The 7,757-nt window shown below is 37.4% G+C and overlaps 1 long non-coding RNA gene across 1 annotated transcript in view; it reads right to left on the reverse strand.

Moving 5' to 3' along the window:
* Nucleotides 1-4,373: 4,373 nt before the first annotated feature.
* The window catches only part of LOC108560032, a 28,495-nt gene continuing 25,111 nt past the window's right edge, over nt 4,374-7,757 (reverse strand). Inside the window, exon 3 of the long non-coding RNA XR_001890966.1 lies at nt 4,374-4,533. This is a non-coding gene — a long non-coding RNA (uncharacterized LOC108560032). The remainder of the gene's footprint in view (nt 4,534-7,757) is intronic.

The following is a 7,757-nucleotide window of genomic DNA, read 5'->3' on the forward strand; positions in this document are numbered from 1 at the left end:
TTCCTATAAATGAATTAATTTTTTTATTTGTTCAAATGATTCGAATATATTTATTTATTTGTAATAAGCGCTTTTCGATTCAATTGAATTTGGAAAAATAGTGGCCAAAATTAATCCCCCCATGCGTATGGTGTACATGTATCCAACATTCGATGTATTTATTGCTAACAGCATTCAACATTTATATTATTTTTATTGAAATGCAGGCGGAGCGGCAACGAAACGAACAAAAAAAAAACTAATATAAATGAAATAAAATAATATGATATAATATTTTAACATAAAAATGCGCTTTATAGGAGGACGGCGATATTGGACGGATTTACATAAACAAAATAAAACCGATTCGAACAAAAAAAAAAAGAAGCGTATATAGTTTTAATATATCGAGGATCAAATCAATGGGTTACTGTTATGAGCAGGACCCAGCATCACTATTTTGCTAGGCCAGACACGTGTCCTGGACGATCGTCCTTACTACCCTCGAGGACTTTACATAATCGATTCCTTCGTCGCTCCGTTTGGATCCTCTATTATTATTATTTTTTTTTTGTTCGGGTGTTATTTTTTGTTTTATTTCGCTCGTGCGTACGTAAAATTAATTTCGCGAACGTTACGTATGCTCTCTCTCTCTCTTCTAATGGGGCTATTTATATGCCCCGCGTTTTGTTTCCCCATTTTCTGCGTGTTAGCTGCAGCTCGCAGCGCAGGGACAAAAAGGACGTCTCGTATCCTTGCAGCAGGAGTGAATCCCGGTTTTGTTTCGGCCCAGATGCCCAGGAAGAATGGGGAAGTTGCATCATCGGAGGACATCTGCTAATAAATCCACACCTTCCCCCTTCATTTCCCGGTTTTCCGGGAGAGGAAAAAATCCGGACCAAAGCCGCCCTTCTGCAACAATCGGTTTGTCGCTGCGGGGGTGGATTTGCTCATCGGGCCGTGGACCAGACCGCCCCTACATCTTCCCAGGGTTTAACAATAAAACGCAAATTGATGTACGGAATTCCACTGCGAATTCCATTTTAAAATCGGATATTTTTATAAACCAATTGCTTACCCATACAAACAATAACTTTCCTGATCTGCATTATCACTTTGAAACTTAAACTAACCCCACTTTACACATGACACAGCGTAAAATTGACATTTGACATGATAACTAATAGTAGTTGGCACCCCTGACATATATTTACGTCACATGTCACGCATGGTGTGGAAGCACCATTATATTATATTTATACACATATTGTTCAAATTTTAACTTCTTGTTAACTAATTGTAGTTATGTAATCATTATTTATTTTCTATTATGTTTCAATGAATTGGAAAAGGACTAATGTTAAATTTAAACTTTTAAATGGTCCAAATTGTACTTTGTTTTATAATTGTTATTTGCTTTTCATTAGGATGGATGAGGGAAAATGTGGATGGAAATGGAAATAAATTAAATGTTCTTTAACACCGATGATACATTGAAATAGTTTAAAGGACTTTGGACTGGTTTATCTTGAGATAGGAGGCTAATGCAATTTGAAAATAATGAACTTGTCTCCATTAATTAAATCGAGGGAGAGATGGAGCAGTTGAAGAATTGCAGAGTCTTTTGTTTCTACGTCCGAGAGCAACAAGTTTTATTAACGGAGTGGTAGGCAGTAATTAAAGGCTGTTTGCTCAAAGGACTTCAATACATCAAACGATCCCCGGCACTCGACACCATGCTTAATCTCGACATAACGTTCCTCTCGCCATTTGTAACTTGCTACACCGAGGAACACCGATTTGTAAACATAGTTAACAACCTGCAGTTGCGGCGATAGTTTAGCAAATAATTTAACCCTCGGATTGATCCGGACTCTGCAGATGATCGCACTTTGCAAATAGCAAATCCATAGAGATGAAGATGAACGGATCGGAACGAACAAACAAAAAATACATATATATATATATATAAAGAGAGGAGAAAGTGTTTTGTCTGGGTGCGAAGGGTGGAGAGAAGAAAAAAATGGTTTTAGCAGCCCCATTATTCCTGCAAATATATTCGCATGATTGGGGTGCTTCTAATGGATGTGTTCAGAAGAAAAACACACGTTACTTATTGCGTCTGGTACAAATAGATTTTTTCCCTCTTCTACACCATCCACTTTCCAAACAAACTTTAAACAATCGGCGTTTCCACCACGAGAAGAAAGAGAGAAAAAAAAAGGACCCGACCACCCCCGAATGAAATATTTACACCCCCGAAAAAAAACTTTAACGTGATTGATGCGACGCAACCGTCAATATAAAACGCATTTTTTTCTAGCTAAAACCCGACTACTTTAAACAATACTTGGTTGTGTAACTACCGACCAAAACAAAACAAAAAAAATGGTTTTTGCGAACGGAAACAAAGAATAAATGCGCTTCCGAGCAAATTGCTCGTTAAGCTGCGACATAAATCTGGCGGGATATTTAATTTTTGCAGCGCTGTTGTTGCTATTGCTGCCACTGCTGTTGCTGTTTATTTGTTTACTCTTTTTTTATTTGCTTGTTTGTTTGTTGTTGTCGTGTATGCGTGTGTGTATCGTTTCTGTTCATTTCTGTGAGGTTTTAAATGATTTTTGAATATAAATTCGCGCCCGCTGCGAAACGCGGATAATTTATATGGCCGATAACAAATAAAGCCCGACAATAAAGTGTTTTTGCGCCAATGAGTGATGCAATTTATGGGAACGGTTTGCTGAATGCGTTATGGGTTGAGAATTGGAGGTGAGAAGTGGGATTATTGGAGGTGTCGTGCGCAATGGTTTGGCGAGGAGCAAGGAGGTGGAGGATATGGGATTGCGTCGATCCTTTGGGGTCTCTCCTTCGGGTATCGCCAATTTCCAGCGTTCATATTATCCTCAACATTTTTATTTATACCCTAACACTGTTTCATCCCCTATTCCAAAGTTGCACGTACAAAAAATAAAGAAACTATTGTTATTACGTTCTTTTTTTTCTCTCTTTATTTTCAATAAGATATTAGAAAATATGTTTACATCAAAATTTGGCGTTATGCTAAGTTGCATAAAATGGAAATATGTTATTTATAAAAATTATCGATCTAAAGTTATTTCGAGAGAAAAAGCTTATAAATACATATCTGCTATAAATATCTGCAAAAGGGAATAAAAAATAGGGACAGAGGATTGAGGAGGCAAGAAAATTGAGGTTGGTTTTATGTGAAACCAAGTAAGAAATCCTGATGCACAGTACATTAGCTTGCTATTATCGTTTTATACTCGCCTGATTATTATTGCAATGGAACGGAATAAAGTTGAGGATGAAACGAAACAAAAAAGAATGCTTCTATAATATATATATATACATACACACAGGGAGAAGCAGAGCATAAAGCCCGAGGAGAAGCTTTAAATTAATGGAATAAAAACAGACGGTAATTAGTCTTTGTCATAAAGTTCAATTGCGGTTGTTTACTTCGGGCGCGTTTTCCGTTTCATTCTTTCCATATATATATATATTTTTTTAGACTCTCCGTGTAAAATTTCGTTCATTTTTCTTCTTTGGCGCAATAAAACGGAGAAATGAAATACGTTCGTTACATAATGCGGTATTAATGAAGAGTGTAGTGTGTGTATGTACAAACTAAGTTTGATCATTAGGTGGGCAACAAAAGTGTTAGGTAATAGGCAAAGTTTCGCCCGATGGGGGCAGGTATTACGTGGAATCATTTAAGCGTCTCCGGGGTATTTATAATAAAAGCATCATGTAATTTGCACACACGTTTTGAGACAGAGATGTGTAGGATGCATGCAAATAGTTTGTGTGTGTGTGTATGAAAGAGAGAGAGTAGATGCAGGAATGATAACTTCTACAGGCATCGCTTGTATAATGTTCACATATTGAATTCTGCATCCGACAAGTTGCTTGTTGTTGGAAATAAGTTCCACGATTATGAATCAATGGGGAGAGAATCTGGCGTAGACAAGCATAAAGGGAAAGCGTCCTGTTAAAAACATGCGGTTTTCCGAATAGCCCACATAGCTAGAGAGAGATGTAGAGTTGGAGGATAAATGGAAATGGTGAGAGAGAGAAGGGATGCTGTTCGAAGAACAACGGAGGCTTTCAGTTGACAAGAGTGCTCCAGATCCGCTCGCAGTAAGAACATATAAAAAAATCCTTGCACAGGACACAAAAAAAATACAACAACAACAACAACAAGAAAAACACGAAGAAGAAGAAGGAGGTGGATAAAACGAGGAGCGGTTTAGGATTCGCCGGTGCTTCCGGGTTTTGTATGTATCTCGGAATTATTACAATGAGTCCCATCCATCCTAGGATGAGGGAGATAAAAAGTAGTAGTAGTAGAAGTAGAAGAAGAGAAGGCCTTGTGTTGGCATCAAACACACTCCTCGCACTCGCATTGAAATATTAATATCCAAGAGTAGTAAGTAATCAAGGAGGGTGGTAAACTAAAAAAAACTCACCAAAGAATAATAGCAATTGCAGAAATTTCAAAGCATGCCCGGATCGGTCGGAAAACGCGGAAACCTGAAACAAAAACCGGATGATTATTTAAACAAGTTCGAAGAGGAAATTTAATATAGGTTTTCCGGATAGTCGAAGATTGCGTCCCGCTCGTAAATAAGGGATGATGGAGCGCGAGCAAAAGAAGGAGATTGATGAAAATGCAGCGGAATGCCGCCGCCACCAACAACCACCCCACTTTTCACCCCCGAAGAAATTTCATAAACCCGCACCGCCGAAAGGTCGATCCCGGAAATACGTACAACAAAAGTGCGCGCCTACCACCCTTCCTCCCACCACCGTTCTCGACGATAAAAAGTTTTGAAGGGCCGCATTCCTAAATTATTTCCGAGGAATTGCTCGCAATAAAAAAGGCAACCCCTTCTTTTCGGATACGCCGCCAAAAAGGATGCAAAAAAAAAAAAATTTGTTACTCCGCCCGGCGAAGAAGAATGACGCGAAGGGGATGCAAAAAAAAACGAAAACAAAAGACGAAGAGCAAAAAAATAACGCCAAGTTACATAATATATAATATATTTTTTTTCCTAAAGGAGATGGCCAGGTTTATTGCCGGGCTTTATTAAAGCTTGGAACAACCCCATCAGTCAAGTAAGGAACTAATACCCTGAGCATAATTACTCTTTCCCCCTTCTCCTCACTCATTCGCTGCTCAAGATGTAAGGGGGGTAGACGTAGCAAAAACGGCGAGGACATCATCTTTTGAATCACCTGTGCTCGTAAACAATCGCATCTCGCCTGGGTTCTTTTGTTTTCTTATTTTTTTTTTCTCTCTGTTCTTTGCATTCCTGAGGTAGCAGGAAATTAAATGCCTGGAACCCGCATAAATATTTCAATTATAATCTGGTGGAGAGGAAGCGGCGGTTTTAATCTTCGCGGAATGCTTACGCCCGTGGATGAGAGCAGAGGCGATGAACGTACCAAAAATAATAGGTCCTTGTATTGGATGCGTTGTGAAAACCGTTCGGCTTTGATTAATATTTCCTGTTACGTGCCTTACGTCGCAATTTCTTTAATATTTGTGGATGTTGAACTTTTACTAAGACATTGTTTCTTCATGAACTTAACAACCGAAATCCTAATTCAAAATTGATGATTGTAGGTTTCCTATGTTATCGAGTTTCAACAGTCTGTAACATTTTTTTTTTGTGAACTAAGCATCAATCGTCTCAAGTAAATAGAGCCAAGAAATTTGAAACAATCTAATTACAACTTGATAAACTTTAGTTTACATTAATTTACTTGATAAACATGACGCTATCACTTGTTACACTTACATCTTCAACCAACAAAACGTATAAAGCAAAACTGATTACAATTATTTTTCAAACATCTTTCTCTGTAAACTTAATTAACGTCAATCTCCACAACGATTTGTGACAGACCCAACAGCGCAATTAAATATGTATTTAAGCGGAAGGATAACCATCGGGAAATTGGATGATGTCAAAATGACAGGAGTTACATTTGATTAGCGGAATCAAGGATTCGTGTCTTCCTTGATGAGTGGGATTGAGGACACGGTCGGGGGTGTTTTGCAGCGACATCCCCCGCTACAAACCGGAGTTTAATTATTTAGAAGTCCTTTCTGAGCAAGACAACGAGGGGGACCCTGAATCTACGACGACAATGCGGGGGGTTGGAAGAAAAAATGAGTAAGCAACCCTCCCCCCGGAATGAAACGAGCGAAACTTCCGCGTAGGCTGAAAGTTACTGTCCCGAAATGAAAAAAAAAGCGCACCTCATTATCGAATTAATTGGATACCAATAAAAAAAAATCCATTAAGCAAAGTAATTAGTGTAGACGCGTGATTTGCAGTAGCCGAAAATTACTTCTGACACGATCAATATCAGTGAGGATTATCTTCCTACATCCGCTATTATTATATAACATTAATGAATATTTTGAAATCTATGAACCGCATTAGTGGATATTATTAATAGATTAAATTAGAGGTCGATCTATTATTCTGCTGTCACATTAGACATTTTATAAATTCATCGCAAATGTACGTTCGTTTTTGGTTTAAAAATTGAAATTCAAAGTTTCAGTTGGTTTTCCATTAATAATAGCCATATAGATTGTTAAATCATTCATAATCATTCGGAGTTGTTACTTCTTGTAAGTGTTAATGCTGCTTTTTTTTTGAGTTCTTGAAAACTAATTTCTCATTACTACATCGAAATTATTTGAATGAATATATAATAAAGCTTATTGATTACCTAAATATAGCGTATATTGTATACTTTAGGTTGGAACTTAGTTACTTTTTCTAACAACATTCAAGGATACAATTTGTTTGTATCTACTGTTTTTATTTTAATTATAAATTACTTTTTGTTTTAAATTAAATATTTTTAACTTTATTAAATCAGTAGAAAATTTTGGTAAATTATAAAAAATAGAGGAATAATAGTGACATTGGATTTATTTATAAGGATTCAATTTGATGTAAATTAAATATTTTCTTAGAAACTATAGGACGTGCATGAGGTTGAAATGCGCTTGAGGAATGATGGTATGAAATATGCTTTGATCGATTGTAGTAGCAAAGGACCAGATGAATCCTGCTTTCAATTAGTAAAGTATCATGTTAATACCCTAATGGACATTTCAGTCAATTAGTGTGCGATAATATATGTACACACACTGGGCCAAGTTCAGCACACATCCTCCGTCACATCGACCCTTTCCGTATCGGTCATCCCCCAAAAAACGACGTAATTGCAAAAACACGGAATAAAAAAAGTGTATACGTTTCAGCGGAAAGGGTAAAAATTAATAATTGCAGCGCCATAAATTAAATTTCCTACTTTTTTTTTACTCTTGACGGGTGTAGGTTTTGATGTGGTTTGGGGTAGAATTTTTTGGCAGCTCCCGATAATTGAAAAACGATGACTGGTCGATCCCTTTTTTGCCTATTCCTATTTTTCCGTTTCGTTCAGTTCATTTAGCGGATCTCGTATCGGGGAGGTTTTCGCTATCCCTGTTTACACTTGATGAGATGCAATTGCTGAAATTTTTAGATTAAATTTCAGGACTACTGCTGCATCGCTCCACCGGACCCGATGTATATTAATTTTCCGCTGACGTCTAGGAATCGCAGCAGCAAAAAAAAAAGGAGAGAGAGAAAAATATGCTCCCAGTAAAATCGTTAAAATTAATTAAGGTGACTTTTCTACCCCCGCCGCGTGACTTCCGATATTATATATGGGCGCGTTTTTTTTTT

This window comes from Nicrophorus vespilloides, unplaced genomic scaffold (assembly GCF_001412225.1).
Source record: "Nicrophorus vespilloides isolate i.1.1-1 unplaced genomic scaffold, Nicve_v1.0, whole genome shotgun sequence".
Classification (NCBI taxonomy): domain Eukaryota; kingdom Metazoa; phylum Arthropoda; class Insecta; order Coleoptera; family Silphidae; genus Nicrophorus; species Nicrophorus vespilloides.